Consider the following 18,627-nt stretch of genomic DNA (forward strand, 5'->3'; position numbering starts at 1 on the left):
CCTCCAGCTCTTGGTTTCGGCTCAGGTCGTGATTTCATGGGTTGTGGGATTGAGCCCCATGTGGGACCCTGTGCTCAGAGGGGAGTCTGGTTGAGATTCTCTCCCTCTCCCTCTGTGCCCCCCCCCCCGCTCACATACTCTCTCTAAAATAAATAAATCTCTTAAAAAATGATCTAGAGATTATTAAAGATTATTATTATTAAAGATTAATAATTTAATCTTTCCTAAGTGAGTGGGGGTTTTTAGTGTTTAAACTTGTCACATTGGAGAGGTGTCACTGTTGGTTGTCAGCCATTGTTAATTCACTCAGATACACCAGAAAGAAAGGAAAATGGAAGGGAGGGAGGGAGGAAGGGAGGAGGGAGGGAGGAAGGAAGAAGGGAAGGAGGGAGGGAGGAAGGAAGGAGGGAAGGAGGGAGGGAGGGAGGGAGGAGGGAAGGAGGGAGGGAGGGAGGGAGGGAAAGAGGGTAGGAAGGAAGAAGGACCCCCCCTCCTGACCACACCCTAGTGTTAGTCCAAGACCTTTAGGGAGATTTTGTAAGCTTTAATGTGATCCTTCTTCTTATTGTAACTCCCTCCTCCCCCTTAACAAATAAAAACCTGGCATGTCTTTGAAGTCTTAACTGCATCAAAGGCTAGCTCCCATTAACTTTAAATTACCCTCCTAAATCCTGTCTACAGTTAGCAGTTCACAAAAAGGATGCCCTGTTTTGCTGTCCCCTGGCTTCTCAAAGCAGAAGAACTCTTAATTGATCTTCCTGCATTTTTGCATGAAATAATAGCAGAAAAATGCCACATCTATTAGAGATCCTTGAGGCAGATAGAACTGAAGAAATGTATCTGGCTCACACTCTGGGATTCTGGATTTAGAAGAGAACTAGAAATTGAAAAAATAAACTTATACCTGAAGCCAACAAAATACTGACTTTTGATTGGTTTCTGTGGCAGAGTGACAGTAAAATATACTTGGACATAAACTAGCATTTTTAGGGTATTTTAAAAATTCAATGTTGTAACACAATTATTGTTAGACTTGCAGATTTGAAGGAGTTGAAAAAATTAATTTCTTCTCTCAATCTTTTCTAGATTTATGAAACAGATCAATTTGTTTATTGCGTAAAAGATCCATATCTATTTATATCATTATGAAATTATTCTTTACATCAGGAAATTTTCCCTATATCTTCCTCCTTAACATATGGCTGAAGACCTGTATAAAGTCACCCTTTAATTTTCTCCTCTAAATAATATACAAATGTTGTTTTTACCACAAGATACAAATTAATTCAGAAGAGGGATGATAAACACTTTTCACCACAAGACACAAATAAATTCAGGGAAGTGATGATAAACTCCCCAGATTTGTGAGATTCTATCAAAATTATTATTTGGAAAAGTAAATCAACTTCATTCTTTAGAAGACAACTAATTAAACTGTGCTATTTAAATATAAATTTTTATTTAACAAATTAATAATGTTAAATTGTAATTGGTTGCCTAAGAAGTTGAAGAAATTAAGTTGTTTTATTTTTTTTTATTTTTAAAGATTTTATTTATTTATTCATGAGAGACAGAGAGAGAGAGAGAGGCAGAGGGAGAAGCAGGCTCCCAAGGAGCAGGGAGCCCGATGCGGGACTCGATCCCAGGACCCTGGGATCATGACCCGAGCCGAAGGCAGACGCTTAACCATCTGAGCCACCCAGGCGCCCACGTCTGTAATTTTTTGAAATGTATGGCCCTATTGCTTCATTTATTTGCAAAATATGAAATTAAAATTAAATGTAGCGATACACATACCAGGAAATTATATTTCCAAAGTCTCCTTCTAAGTGATAGTTGATAAAATTCTGGGAATAGCAAGTCTAAAAGAATAATATATTCTTCAGTGTATTATTATCAATAGCAAGAATGCAGATGATCGTCAAAATTTATTTTATATTATTAGAGCATCTTGTCCATACTAAGCCCAGCATAACTACTTAATCTCTTTAAACAGGGGTTGTAAAAGAAAATTGTAGCTAGTGAAGGGTAGCATGTGGCTTTCTTGCCAGCAACTGCCAAGAGAATAGTTATCCAAATAATTAAATTAGACAAGCAGTTCATTATTAATGGGGTCCCCTCTCTAATATTCAAATATTTATGGTTTCACCCAATGTAAAGTGACACAAAACATATCTAGTCCTCTTCATGTCAACTATGAAAAAATTCTCTTCTCATTTGATCATAGTGATACTTTATAATGACACTGAGGAGGCTATACTGCAAGTACTTGGAAAGAAAGCATAGTATTTTGATGCTGGCAAATATCTTGGAGGTATTTTGTTCAAATGCCTCATTTTAGAGACAGTAAAACTAAGAGTGAAAGGGATTGGTGACTTGCCCAAGGACACCAAATTTAAGCATGAGCAGATTAAGGTAAGGCTGGAAACTGAATGTCAGCCACTGAGTAGTGGAAACAATCTTTAGCCATAGAAAGGACCAATACAGAGGAAATCAGATCCCAGGAACAATAAGGTGACAAGAAGCAAAACAATGAATGAGTATAAGGACTGTTGCCAAAAGGTCCCATGGAGTTTCTCTATTAGCATTGTGCAGCAATTTGGGTCATCTTGAAGGTATATGTGTTAGTTCCATGGGGATGATTCCATTGATTTGAAATAGGCCAGAGGAGAGTCAAGAGATATACCAGCACTACTGATGTGAATTATTAATGTGATCCTGTTTTTCCAACCAGCTTATTGATATCTTCAATCCCATGGCAAAACTTTTTTCCTGTCTTCCACCCTAACTGACTTACACAAAGCCATGGAGATGATTGACTGGAAACAAAAGAGCCCAGGCAAAACTAAATTCAGTGATAAATGCCACTGAAGGTGAGAATGTATACCTAACAGAGGAGGTTTAACATCCTGGTTAAAAGCGTGGGACCTAGGGACAGAGTACCAGGGTTCAAATTCCAGTTCGGTCCCTAGCAGTTTAACTTTGGGCAAATTGTTTCCCCTCGCTTTGGTTCTTTAAATACATCTATAAAATGGTAATAAGTAATAATAGGGCTGTGACCTAGGTGAGAGAACAGATATAAAATGAATAGTGCCAGGCCCACAGTAAGTGATACTATGATACCTAAATGATTCCTATGGAATATGTCTCACTATAGACTCAGAAAGCACTTAAGTTTTTTTTTTAAGGTAACTCCATATTTTCATCTAAGAGATTTTATCGATCTATTTGGCATTATACAAAGTTTGAAAAACTACACACAATTTGAAAAGATAGTTTAGCTGCTATAGATGCCTTTGTAAAAGAGGATTTGGGGAAAAGTGGATTTTTGCTTAGAATGAAAATCCAAAGAAAATTGAAATTTAAAATTTTAGATTGTTAAAATAATGCAGTAAGTCCTCTTGGGTCCACACATAACAAGATATGGTTTTATTTAAGGATTTGCAAACCTTGAAAATAGGGAGATATGAAAATTAGCATCTATTTCATGCCAATTATGTGCTAATAACTATTTTAAGTACTTTAAAATCAGACCCAATAAACAACTTGAGTACATTTTACGAACATAACTGTGAGTGAAGAAAATCAAGTCACAAAATATTACATACAGTACCATTCCAAATAGATAAAGTTAAAAATAGGCAAAATTAATATTTTTAGTGTTATATACCAAATGGATTAAACAATATTTTTAAAAAATCCATGGAAGTGATTCTCATAGAAAGCAGGATAGTAGTTATGTAAGGGAATGAGGAAGAGCATGTGTAACAGAGAAGAGATCAATGGCAGGCCACGGTTTCAGGATTGCGGGCAGGGTTGATGTTTATACTTGCACCCTTGTACACTTACGTTTGTTTACTTTCACAGCATAGTATTATATTTCAGAATAAAAAGTAAGCAACAAAATTTTAAGAGGCAAACATTTACAAAATTGCCATATTTTCCAGACAGTATATACTGTCTTGTTGGAAATGGTAACAGTTATGGTAAATGAGACCTGATTCAACCTGCATTTGGAATCTCAAACTCAGCTACAAATGCCTGATTCCACAGGCAATTTGTAGACAGGAAATGTATAGCAAATTGGTGCTCAGCAAATGTACCTGACAACAAGTTTAATGAAGATGGCAGTGTTTCAATACCAAATGAGGAATGAAACTTGTCAGAATCATGGTGTCTATAAAGGGGAATGATACATGAAGCATTTCATCATCCTCATCATGTCTTACTAAAATAATTTTGTGCCTTAAATTGAGCAATTGACTTGGAAGCAATGTTTCAACTTGTGGCCTTGTATTAATAGAAGCCAAGAGAGTAATGGGGCAAAATAATACTTAGTGATGAGTCAAAAGTGAAACTGGTTTGGCAGATCTATCTCATCTCAGTGGCAAATAATTAATTTATAATGAAAAGTGAATCCAACTACATTGAAGTATAACTGAAGGTCAATTTTTGAAGGCACAGCTAACTGTGAATGGGTTTATGGATTTCATGGACTATTGATTTATTATGGAGGATCAAAGGCACTTATTAGTTCTTCATGGAGTGACATATTGAGTTCATCAACTCCCAATATTCCTAATGTTTGTTAATGAGATTTCTAATTGGGTGCCAGATTGTATTTTCCACAGGGGGCTGCAACATTATCCCCATTCACACATGCTCTTCTAAGACCTTATTATTCCTCCATCATGAAATAGAATCTGATTCTCTCCATATGAAACTGGGTGGGTTTATAACTTATTTGTAATCAATAAGTATGGTAAGTATGATGCTGTATAATTTTTGAGGCTAAGGCATAAAAAATAGCACTACCCCTATCTTACTTGCTAGAATACTCATTATTAAAGCCTTCAGAGGCCTTATAAGCCACTGACTGCCATGAAGTTGACATGTTATGAGGAAAACTAAAATATTCATCACATAAAGAGCATATGGTGAGGACATGAGAATAAAATGAAGAGAAAGAGATGCTCAGCTAGCTGGTTGTTCCTTCAAACCCCCAACATTGGATGTTGTGGTAAATACCCAGTAGCGCAATTGCTGGGTCATATGGTAGCTCTATTTTCAACTTTTTGAGGAATCTCCATACTGTTTTCCAGAGTGGCCGCACCAGCTTGCATTCCCACCAAAGGCGTAGGAGGATTCCCCTTTCTCCGCATCCCGGCCAACATCGGTCGTTTCCTGACTTGTTGATTTTAGTTATTCTGACTGGTGTGAGGTGGTATCTCATTGAGGTTTTGATTTGGATTTCCCTGATGCCGAGCGATGTTGAGCACTTTTTCATGTGTCTGTTGGCCATTTGGAAGTCTTCTTTGGAAAAATGTCTGTTCATGTCTTCTGCCCATTTCTTGATTGGATCATTTGTTCTTTGGGTGTTGAGTTTGATAAGTTCTTTATAGATTATGGATACTAGCCCCTTATCTGATATGTCATTAGCAAATATCTTCTCCCATCCTGTTGGTTGTCTTTTGGTTTTGTTGACTGTTTCTTTTGCTGTGCAAAAGCTTTTTATCTTGATGAGGTCCCAATAGTTCATTTTTGCCCTTGCTTCCCTTGCCTTTGGTGATGTTTCTAGGAAGAAGTTGCTGCGGCTGAGGTCGAAGAGGTTGCTGCCTGTGTTCTCCTTTAAGATGTTGATGGACTCCTGTCTCACATTTAGGTCTTTAAACGATTTTGAGTCTATTTTTGTGCATGGTGTAAGGAAATGGTCCAGTTTCATTCTTCTGCATGTGGCTGTCCAATTTTCCCAACACCACTTGTTGAAGAGACTGTCTTTCTTCCATTGGACATTCTTTCCTGCTTTGTCAAAGATGAGTTGACCATAGAGTTACAGGTCCATTTCTGGGCTCTCTATTCTGTTGCATTGATCTATGTGTCTGTTTTTGTGCCAGTACCATACTGTCTTCATGATGACAGCTTTGTAATAGAGCTGGAAGTCCGGAATTGGGATGCCGCCAGCTTTGCTTTTCTTTTTCAATATTCCTCTGGCTATTTGGGGTCTCTTCTTGTTCCATACAAATTTTAGGATTATTTCTTCCATTTCTTTGAAAAAAGTGGATGGTATTTTGATGGGGATTGCACTGAATGTGTATTTTGCTCTAGGTAGCATTGACATCTTCACAATGTTTTTTCTTCCAATTCATGAGCATGGAACATTTTTCCATTTCTTTGTGTCTTCTTCAATTTCTTTCATGAGTATTTTATAGTTTTCTGAGTACAGATCCTTTCCCTCTTTGGTTAGATTTATTCCTAGGTATCTTACGGTTTTGGGTGCAATTGTAAATGGGATTGACTCCTTAATTTCTCTCTCTTCTGTCTTGTTGTTGGTGTATAGGAATGCCACAGACTTCTGTGCATTGATTTTATATCCTGCCACTTTACTGAATTCCTGTATGAGTTCTAGCAGTTTTGGGGTGGAGTCTTTTGGCTTTTCCACATAAAGTATCCTATCATCTGCAAAGAGTGAGAGTTTGACTTCCTCTTTGCCGATTTGGATGCCTTTGATTTCTTTTTGCTGTCTGATTGCTGTGGCTAGGACTTCTAATACTATGTTGAACAGCAGTGGTGATAGTGGACATCCCTGCCATCTTCCTGACCTTAGGGGGAAAGCTCTCAGTTTTTCCCCATTGAGAATATTTGCTGTGGGTTTTTCATAGATGGCTTTTATGATATTGAGGTATGTATACTCTATCCCTATACTCTGAAGAGTTTTGATCAAGAAAGGATGCTGTACTTTGTCAAATGCTTTTTCTGCATCTATTGAGAGGATCCTGTGATTCTTGTTCTTTCTTTTATTAATGTATTGTATCACATTGATTGATTTGCAGATGTTGAAGCAACCTTGCAGCCCAGGGATAAATCCTACTTGATTGTGGTGATAATCCTTTTAATGTACTGTTGGATCCTATTGGCTAGTATTTTGGTGAGAATTTTTGCATCCATGTTCATCTAGGATATTTGTCTGTAATTCTCCTTTCTGATGGGGTCTTTGTCTGGTTTTGGGGTCAAGGTAATGCTGGCCTCATAAAATGAGTTTGGAAGTTTTCCTCCCATTTCTATTTTTTGGAATAGTTTCAGAAGAATAGGTATTAATTCTTGAAATGTTTGGTAGAATTCCCCTGGGAAGCCATCTGCCCTGGGCTTTTGTTTCTTGGGAGATTTTTGATGACTGCTTCAATTTCCTTAGTGGTTATAGGCCTGTTCAGGTTTTCTATTTCTTCCTGGTTCAATTTTGGTAGTTGATACATCTCTAGGAATGCATCCATTTCTTCCAGGTTATCTAATTTGCTGGCATAGAGTTGCTCATAATATGTTCTTATAATTGTTTGTATTTCTTTGGTGTTGGTTGTGATCTCTCCTCTTTCATTCATGATTTTGTTGATTTGGGTCATTTTTCTTTTTGATAAGTCTGGCCAGGGTTTTATCAATCTTGTTAATTCTTTCAAAGAACCAGTTCCTAGTTTCGTTGATCTGTTCTACTGTTCTTTTGGTTTCTATTTCACTGATTTGTGCTCTGATTTTTATTATTTCTCTTCTCCTGCTGGGTTTAGGCTTTATTTGCTGTTTTTTCTCTAGCTCCTTTAGGTATAGGGTTAGGTTGTGTGTTTGAGACCTTTCTTGTTCCTTGAGAAAGTCTTGTATTGCTATATACTTTCCTCTTAGGACTGCCTTTGCTGTATCCCAAAGATTTTGAACAGTTGTGTTTTCATTTTCATTGGTTTCCATGAATTTTTTTAATTCTTCTTTAATTTCCTGGTTGACCCATTCATTCTTTAGTAGGATGCTCTTTAGCCTCCATGTATTTGAGTTCTTTCTGACGTTCCTCTTGTGATTGAGTTCTAGTTTCAAAGCATTGTGGTCTGAAAACATTCAGGGAATGATCCCAATCTTTGGGTACCGGTTGATACCTGATTTGTGACCTAGGATGTGATCTATTGTGGAGAATGTTCCATGGGCACTAGAGAAGAATGTGCATTCTCTTGCTTTGGGATTGAATGTTCTGAATATGTCTGTGAAGTCCATTTGGTCCAGTGTGTCATTAAAGTCTTTATGCCTTGTTGATCTTTTGCTTAGATGATCTGTCCATTTCAGTCAGGGGGGTGTTAAAGTCCCCCACTATTATTTTATTGTTGTTGATGTGTTTCTTTGCTTTTGTTATTAATTGGCTTATAAAATTGGCTGCTCCCATGTTAGGGGCATAGATATTTACAATTGTTAGATCTTCTTGTTGGATAGACCCTTTAAGTAGGATATTGTGTCCTTCTTCATCTCTTATTACAGTCTTTGGTTTCAAATCTAATTTGTCTGGTATAAGGTTTGCCACCCCAGCTGTCTTTTGGTGTCTGTTAGCATGGTAAATGGTTTTCCACCCCTTCACTTTCAACTGGGGGTATCTTTGGGTCTAAAATGGGTCTCTTGCAGACAGCATATTGATGGGTCTTGTTTTTTTATCCAATCTGATAGCCTGTGTCTTTTGATTGGGGCATTTAGCCCTATGGGGGTACTTCTAATATTTCATCATTTTACAAGGTGCTGACTTTGAATAGATATTTGTAAAGGATTTGTCATAGTTGTCATCTATTTTATTTTATTTTATTATATTATTCTCTTTATGAACCATATATGGTTATAAAACTTTGGCAGTTATCTTTTTGGCATAAATGTGATGGTTACATGCTGGTATATTTTAGTTTATACAAATAGATTTTTTTTTTTAAGTAGACTCCATGCCCATAGTGGAGCCCAACACGGGACTTGAATTCACAATCATGAGATGGAGACCTGAGCTGAGATCAAGAGTTGGGCACTTTAATCTGCTGAGCCACCCAGGTGCCCCATATATAGATTTTTCTAAACTTGAATCATCTGTGCCTTCTATTTTATATTGTATTATGTATTCTCAAAGAATATGGACTATTATATATCTACTTTAAAAAGTATATTGGAACTGAGGCATCTGGGTGGCGTAGTCAGTTAAGTGTCCAACCCTTGATCTCAGTGTTGTGAGATGGAAGCCTGTGTGGGGCTCCACCCTAAGCATGGAACCTGCTTAAAATTCTCTCTTTCCCTCTCCATCTGCCCTTCCCCCGTCTAAAGACAATATATATTTTAAAAGTTTATATACATATAAATATATATAAAATTTTATGGCCTAGTAGCTGGTAAACTTCACTAATTAATCGACAGGACATTTAAGAATAATGTACTCTGTATTTTCAAAGAATAAAATTTGATCTATATCTATTAGATCAAGCTTATCCATTATTCAAATCTTATCTATGATTTTTCCTTTTCTATACTTATTTTCCCATGAGTTGACAGAGGTAAAATCAAGTCTCCTGTAATTTTTGTTTCTGATCAATTACCCTGCATTTTTTAGATTTTGCTTTTTGTATTTGGGTACTATGTTATTTGTTGCATAAAAAGAATCATGAAAGACATTTTGTCACTATGGATTTTATCTTTTATGTTACATTATGTCCTGGTTGGTCCTACTTAACAGCTTTTAGCTTGAATTCCACTTATGTAATACTAATGTGGAGACTGTAGCTTTGTGTTTTGGTTTTTATTCCCTTTTTTCCCATTTATATATTTTTGCCTTTTACAAAAATTTCCCCATTTGTACTTCCTCTTTTAATAAGTGTTACATTTAGTATATAGTTGGATTTTTGTTGACCTAATTTGAGTCATTTTTATCAATGGTGATTTTATAGGCAGAAGTGATTGTTTTAATTACCTTGTTTTGTTTTATGTGATATCCTTTACTTTTCCTCTGTTTTCTCACTTTGCTGCATGGTCTGTCCTTCCTCTTCCCCCTGCCAAACATTTACACTTGGAAATTTGGATGCATTTATTTTGTATTTTTTTTAAGATTTTATTTATTTATTTGAGAGAGAGTGCAAGCACGAGTGGGGGGAGGGGCAGAGGGAGAAGCAGACTCCCCAGTGAGCAGGGAGCCAGAAGCAGGGCTGGATCCCAGGACCCTGGGATCATGACCTGAGCTGAAGGCAGATACTTAATCAACTGAGCCACCAGGTGCCCCTATTTTGTATTATTTTTTATGTGATTATCAATTTTATAACTGTAAATAGCCTATACAAGCCATTATTCTCCATTTATTAACTTAAAAATGAGACAGTATGTGTGAAAAATAATGATTTTTAAATTGGCTTCTAGATTTTTGCCCTGAGCCATAACTATAGTTTCTAATATGAAGCTTTTCTTCAGGGGTAATGATGTTTACACTCCTTTCTGCAATGACACTTCTTATCACCTTTGCCCAGAAATCTATATCTAATGGAATTCATGCTTACCATTGATTATGTGTATTTGAGAATTACCATTTCTTGGTGCATTCCTTTTGCTTACATCATGGTTAGCTGAATTCCTTCATTAGGCAGTTTGTTTAAAAACAAACAAACAAACAAACAAACAATCTCATGCAGATTCCCGGTGCCCTTACATGTTTGAGAATACCTTTCTGGAATGTAAAATTTTTGTACAACATTCATTTTTGTCTTAGAACTCTAATAATATTCTGCTGACCTTTGAATTCTAATATTGATGCTGAGAAATCTAAGGTCACCCAATTTATTCCATCTGCACAGGATTGCTTTTTCTGTTTAAATGACTGTGGGATTATTTCTGTTTTCTTGATATTAGGATTTTCATCAGGGTACTTTGCAGAATTGCTCATTATGCATCTCTCCCTCCCAGAAAACAATATATTCCTTCAAATTATACATTCACTTCTTTCTTTTTTTAAATAAAATCCTCCTTAATATACCAGCGTACATAATGAGTCTCCAAAAATACTGATTTATACCAGTATGTTAAGTATCCGTAGACTCCTCACTTACTGTTTTTAATTGAAGTATGATTGACATAAAGTGTTATATTAGTTTCAGGTGTACAAGGCAACATATGATTCAACAATTCTATATATACTCAGTGTTCTCCATGGCAGGTGTGATCACTGTCATCATACAATGTTATTACTGTATTACTGACCCTTTGCTCTACTTTTCATCTATTTTATAACTGGAAGTTTGTACCTCTTAATGCCCTTTATCTATTTTTCCCATCCCTCCACCCATTTCCCCTCTGGCAAATACCAGTTTATTCTCTGTATTTAAGTCTGTTATTTTGTTTGTTTGTTCATTTGTTTTGTTTTTTAGATTCCACATATAAGTAAAACCATATGGTATCTATCTCTCTGTCTGACTTATTTTACTTAGCATAAGAACCTCTAAGTCCATCCATGTTACAGCAAATGGCAGAATCTCATTTTTCTTTATGGCTGAATAATATCCTATTGTCTGTCTATCTATCTATCTATCATCTATCTATCTATCTATCTATCTATCTATCTATCTATCTATCTATCTATCTATCCTACATCTTTATCCATTCATATATGGATGGACATTTGGGTTGTTACTTATATTGGCTATTGTAAATAATGCTGCAATAAACATAGGGATGCATACATTTTTCTGAATTAGTTTTTTTTTTTTTCCCCTTTGGGTAAATTCCCATAGTGGAATTACTGGATCATATGGTAATTCTATTTTTAATTTTTTGAGGAAACTCCATACTGTTTTCCACAGTGCTTGCGCCAATTTACCTTCCCATCAACAGTGCACAAGGGTTCTTTTTTCTCTGTATCCTCACCAACATTTGTGATTTCTTGTCTTTTTGTTACTAGCCATTCTGACTGGAGTGAGGTGATGCCTCACTGTAGTTTTGATTTGCATTTCCCTGATGATTAGTGATACTGAGCATCTTCTCATGTGTCTCTTGGCCATCTGTATGTCTTCTTTAGGGAAATGTCTATTTATATCCTCTGCCTATTTTTTAATTGGATTGTTTGGGTTTTTGGAGTTGAGTTGTATCAGTTCTTTATATATTTTGGATATGAACCCCTTATCGGATATATCCTTTGCAAATAACTTCTCCCATTCAGTAGCTTGCCTTTTTGTTTTATTGATGATTTCCTTTGCTGTGCAAATGCTTTTTTATCTTGGTGTAGTCTCAGTAGTTTATTTTTGCTTTTGTTTCCCTTGCTTCAGGAGAAACATCCATAAATACGTTCCTAAGGCCAATGTCTAAGAGATTACTGCCTGTTTTTTCTTTTAGGAGTTTTATGGTTACAGGTCTCACATTTAGGTCTTTAATCCATTTTGAGTTCATTTCTGTGTATGGTGTAAGAAAGTGGTCCACTTTAATTTTTTTGCGTGTAGCTGTACAGTTTTCCCAGTACCATATTTCCAAAAGACTGTCTTTTCCCCATTATATATTTATGTTTCCTTTGTCATAGGTTAATTGACCATATAGGTGTGGGTTTATTTCTGGGTCCTCTATCCTATTCCATTGATCTGTTTTTGTGCCAGTACCATACTGTTTTGATCATCATAGCCTTTGTAGTATATCTTGAAACCTGGAATTGTGATACCTCCATGTTTGTTCTTCCCAAGATTGCTTTGACTATTTGGGGTCTTTTGTGGTTCCATACAAATTTTAGGATTATTTGTTCTACTTCTGTGAAAAAAATGCTATTGGTATTTTAATAGGGACTGCATTGAATATGTAGATTGCTTTGGGTAATGTGAACATTTTAATGATATCCTTCCAGTCCATGAGCATGGACTGTCTTTCCATTTCTTTGTGTCCTCTTCAATTTCTTTCATCAGTGTATTATAGTATAGATTTTTCACCTCCTTGATTAAATTTATTCCTAGATACTTGATTATATTATAATTACAATTGTAAATGGGATTGTTTTCTTAACTTCTCTTTCTACTACTTTGTTATTACTGTATAGAAATACAACAAATTTATGTATATTAGTTTTATATCCTGCAATTTTACTGAATTCATTTATCAGTTCTGATAGTTTCTTTTGGTAGAGTCTTTAGGGTTTTCTATATATAGTATCGTATCATCTGCAAATAGTGACAGTTTTATTTCTTTCTTACCAACTTGGATGCTTTTTGTTTCTTTGTCTTGTCTGATTGTTGCAGCTAGGACTTCCACTATTATGTGGAGTAAAAGTGGTGAGAGTGGACATCCTTGTCTTGTTCTTGGTGTTAGAGGAAAAACAACTTTTTTCTTAATTAAGAAATAATTATCATTTAAAAAATAATTTTCTGTCAATTTATTTCAAATGCATTAAGCAGCCATGTGTTGGATCTTTTTTTTTCTACTTTCATAGTTTTTTTTAGAATTGCATTCATCTTTGTTTTCCTTCCTCTTTAGTCTTTGTATTACATATATGTTATATTATATATTATATGTATGTATAAAAATTGTATTATAGATTTCCTCCATCACTTTCTCAAGGTTTTGCCCTCACTAGGCTTCCTTTTCTCCTAATCTTTCCCTTTTGATTAATTTGGTTGTATTATCAACTTATCTTTATACATTCCGTGTTTGCTTTTATTATTTTTTTTTGAAGGAGAAATTTGTTGCAGGTGCATTGACTTCCTGAGGTGAGTATTTAGCTTTTCTTCCCTTCTCCCCTCTCTTCCTCCCTTCTTTACTTTCTTCCTCCTTCTATTTCTGTAGCCTAGTTGCATGATTGCCATACCATTTTGTTTAATCTTATTCATCTGTTTTACAAATCTTCTTTCCTGGACATTTGCTTTGTAATCTTCTCATGCTCGGTGCTCTGGTAGTCTGACCCATATGGATAGCATCAGTGGACTCTACTCTTTAGTTTCCTATTGAATTTGACCAAAGGTGAGCCTTGCAGAACATTGCAGGGAAGAGGGAAGGATATTTATTCCTGTATAGTTGTCACAGGTTGGTTGGCTGCATTCATTGTCTGAAGCTACAGCTCCTATTAGGCAGTCCTCTCCAGTTCTGATAACTGCACATCCATTCGCTTTGTCCCTTCAGGTCTTGCAATAGTAACAACTCCAATGTTACTAGTTTGGGGATACTACACTATTTCTTACGGTGTTTTTACTTCCTACCCACATCTCTGTATGTGGTCCCTTTATTAAATTCTCTGCATATTATCCAGTCTGAGTGTACCATCTATTTCCTTCTGGATGCAGCAGTTAGAATGAAGAATGCTCCCAGGAAACAGACCCTATATTTGAAGGTGCACTGATAATGCAGGCAAAGGGAAATAAGACTGTGGAAATTTATTGAGTTCATTGACATCACAATTGCTCAAATGATTGCAGGTGGTCAGATGGAATACACTGTGGGTGAAGGCGAAGTATTTTAAATTCAAGTGACTAGAGCACTTGGTCACTATGGCAACAGTAGTGATGATAAAGTTGTGGGTCAGGTAGATTCTTTTTATGGTCCTAGCACACTCAGTGAGAAAGAGAAATAGAAATCTTTGAATAACCAACTGAGCATGTGAGTGGACAATCAAAAAGTCTTGATACCAGCTATAATGGAGTCCCTCATTTTCTGTAGTTACAGGGCAAATATGTCTGAGAACCTAGCTTGGGGTCTCATTTTTAAGGTTTACTGAGGAGTAGTGAATATATTCATATATATATATATTTTTTTTTCAACCTACCATATCTCTTACACTAAAGTAAATTCTCCAGAGATGAAATATTGGTACTCTGAGACATAGGAGAGGAACCAGTTGAGAAAATATACATGGCCTGAGAACTTTGATTCCCTCAATTTTCTGTGACCCACTCTTGCTGGCTGAGGAAGCCCTTCCATCTCCACTGAGGAATCCATGGATCCTCTGCATAAAAGCCTTACATTGACTACAAGACTTGCACATAAGGGGCAGTTGTCTCACAAGCTGATGTCAGTTCTTTTCAGGACACATCTACACCATTCTTCATTGCCTTTAGTCCTATAATGAGATTTAGATGCCAACATAGCCGAGACAGAAACAATGTAAGACCTGATCTGGAAGGAGGGAAGTCTATACACCAAAGGTGTTGTAAGATTTCACCAATCTGGGGAAGTGGGTGGGGGGATGGGGTAACTGGGTGATGGGCATTAAGGAGGGCACATGTTGTGATGAGCACTGGGTATTGTATGCAACTGATAAATTACTGAACCCTACATTTGAAACTAATGATGTATCTATATGTTGGCTAATTGAATTTAAATTAAAAAAAAGAAAAGAGAAAATAAAGATTTCACCAATCTGTATTGGCCAAGGTGTGAGTATCATATATGACAATGAAATCTAAGGGTCTTAGACAAAGAAAGAGAAATACAACCTTTGAGTAAGACAAATTATTTTTTTTTCTTTTTTTTTAAAGATTTTTATTTATTTAAGAGACAGAGAGAGAGCATGAGTCAGGGAGAGGGGCAGAGGGAGAAGCAGACTCCCCACTGAGCAGGGAATTGGATGGGACTCAATCCTGGGACTCCAGGATCATGACCTGAGTTGAAGGCAGTTGCTTAACCGACTAAGCTACACAGGCACTTGAGTAAGACAAATTATTGACATAAGTACACTCAGCTAGAATTTAGGATTTAATGCATTGGCTTTGAACGTTAGAAATAACATTCACAGCCTGATAGGCTAGCTAACTAAAGGTTGATCAAATGAGATTAAAATGCTGGAATATCCATGGCATCTTGAGGAAAACTGAGACACTGGGGAGATGGAAATATTGGTGGGGATCTTCTGTATGTGATCTGCTTCTAGAGCAATCATCTGGTTTGTTGAGGACTAAGGTGTTTCTAGGACATGGGATTTTTAATACTAACACCAGGATAATCCAGGAAAACTGAACTAACTTCTACCCTCTAACTATGCTCTTGAGAAGCCTGGAAAACACTCTTTAAGAGGCATGAAGAAATCCATTGGTGGTGACAGTGGTGTGGGGGGTGCCTAGCACTTTGAATGCTCTCTAGTGATTGCTTTTTCTAAGCCAGAGATGATTATGGGGGACATTTTAGTGGAATTAGGTTTCTGGATGCCAGTAGGAATACTGGGATCCCACAGTCATAGTAATGTGCGGTGGACCATGAGATAGTAGACCCACCCTGTGGTTATTTCCTGAGTGCCAAGTAGAAAAATATAAACAGATTACTTAGTAACTCACAGGATCCAGACATGGCTCTCTGACCTACAGACTGAGAGCTATTATGGCAGGTCATATAGGACTTCCCCTTCTCCCACATTTTGTCCTCACACTCTCTCATATTGTGAAGCAAAACCAATGGCACATTTCTAGGCAATCTCTCAGTTACAGAGATTGTTGTCTCCACAAAATACTTGCATGATGCAGAGATTGTGATTTTTACCAGTTCACCCTTTAACTTTCCTGTTTGACCTGTGCAAAAGTCAGATGAATTGTAAATTTCTGCATACCCAATCAGGTGGAAATGCTAATCAGAATTATAGTTTTGGAGTGATATCTTGGAACAAATCAATACAGTCCCTGACAACTCATATGTAAGTACTGACTTAGCTAGAGCTTTCTCTCGTACTTAATAACAGGATAGTTGGAAATAGTTTGCCTATACTTGTCAGAAATAACAGTGTTTCTTTTACTATCTTGCTTCAAGGATATGTCATCTCTTCTGTTTTCTAACATAAGAAACATATCGTTTAGTAACTGTTAATCCATTGATGACAACCCTCCTAATGAATGAAAGCCATTAATATATATACAATTATATTGTTATATATATTATTATATATAAATTTCAATGAGAAAAATTATGATTCATTTCATCCCAATGCAATATAACTAATAATTATCAGAGATAGAAAATGTATTAAATGAACAATAAAAACAGCTTTGTGTCAATAATAAAGTAGAATTGGAAGGCAAATAAATATAGGTTGTAAATAATATTGTACTCACCAGAGGAGGAAAAGAAGACTTGATAGTGGATGGTGGACAAGGGTATGAGGGAGTTGTTCTTTGGAAGGTGATAGAGAGTTCAGTTGACTAATATTTAGGAAGGCTTTTGATAGCAGAGTCAGGTGTGCTTATGATAATATTCTTTCCCTTGAGAATGTGACACTGGAAGAAGAATCTAATGTGCAAGGCTTTGGTATTTCTATAAAAGGAATTGAATATGTGGGTGGAGAAACTGCTTATTTGAAATGTGGAAATAGTGTTTCTTCCTGAAGCAAAGGGGCTCTATCACTCTCACTTGGTCTACATAAGCAAAGCAATACCTTTTAGGTTCATGCAAACATGGTGTGCAAGTCAAATGTATTTCATGTGATATTATCTGCATAGTACTGGCTAATTTAAATTGGTTGGCATGTGTTTGCCTGAAATTTTGTTGTTGAGGTATCACTTCTTATAGCATATTTATGTAGTGTGTTTTGAGCTGAAAAAAAAATTTTGACAACAGCAAAAAAAAAAGCCATTGTTCAAAGGTTGTCCTAACATTTCCAGAGCCATGATAACAAAAGGTCATTAATTTAATACACATTCCATGAATTAAGCTTCTGTAGTCCAGAAGGACCCTGGTCATCTTCATATCTCAAAGGATATCACACTGGTCCATTATATTGATGACATCATGCTAATTCAACCTAGTGAGCTGGAAGTAATAAGTATCTTGGATGCCTTAGTAAGTAAGACACGTCCATGGCCAAAAGTATAAAGTAAACCCTCAAAATCTCAGGAACCTGTGATCTGGAGGCTTTAAAGCATCTTTTCTAAAAGTGAGAGATAAGTTATTACACTATACTGCAAACCACCAAGAAAGAGGCACAATGCTTAATGGAGCTTTTATATAGAGAGGCAGTTAGGTACTATATTTAGGCATGAGGCTCATTGAACCCATTTTCTAGGTTATCCTTAAGGCTGTCCTTTTGAGTGGGGTCTGGAATAAAAAGATTTCTACAGCAGCTCAGATTCTGGCTGTTATCTAAGTTGCCATGCTGTTTGGGCCTTATGACCCATCAGACCCAATAATGCTGGCACGTTTGTGGCCAGAAGAGATTTTTATGAAATAGCTGGCAAGTCTCAACAGGAGAATCACACAGTAGATTGCCAGGGTTTTAGAGTAAACCCATTTTTTCTTCAGGCAACAGATATTCTGTATTTGAAAAACAACTTCTGGCTTGCTACGGGGCCCTACTAGACTGAATACTTGATTATAGAACATCAAGTGATTATGCAGTCTGAATTACCTGTCATGCCCTGAGCATTATCTGATCCACTGAACCATAAAATTGGATGTGCACAGCAGCATTCCATTATAAAAGAGGAATCATACTTGTGAGACCATGATTGAGCAGGCTTGGAGGGCACAAATAAAATGGCATGAGTAGATAGTTCCATTTTACCTCTCCTTTTGCTGTGCTGCCTCTCCCTCATTCCACATATATGAGCTCAAGATAAGCTCATTATTACCAGGTGGCAGATGAGGAAAAGGCTCAAGCTTCTTTTCTGGATAGGTTTGCATGACACGCTGGCACCGACCAGAAATAGAGAGTTATTGCTTTCAACTCTACTCAGGAATGGCCCTCAAAGATAGTAGTGGCTGTCATAAGTGCGTACTTTTTATAGCCAGGGTGCAAAGCTCTAAGAATCTAAGTGTTTGAGATGGAAGTGATTTCTATATTATAGATAAGATCCACATAAAGAATGCTTGCTTCCTGGCTCCATCTACTTTGGACTTGGGAGCTTTGGAGGTCCCAGTTCCCATCGTGGG

This window comes from Callorhinus ursinus, unplaced genomic scaffold, assembly GCF_003265705.2.
Source record: "Callorhinus ursinus isolate GAN/ISIS: 27379988/994484 unplaced genomic scaffold, GSC_fseal_2.0 scaffold29, whole genome shotgun sequence".
Classification (NCBI taxonomy): domain Eukaryota; kingdom Metazoa; phylum Chordata; class Mammalia; order Carnivora; family Otariidae; genus Callorhinus; species Callorhinus ursinus.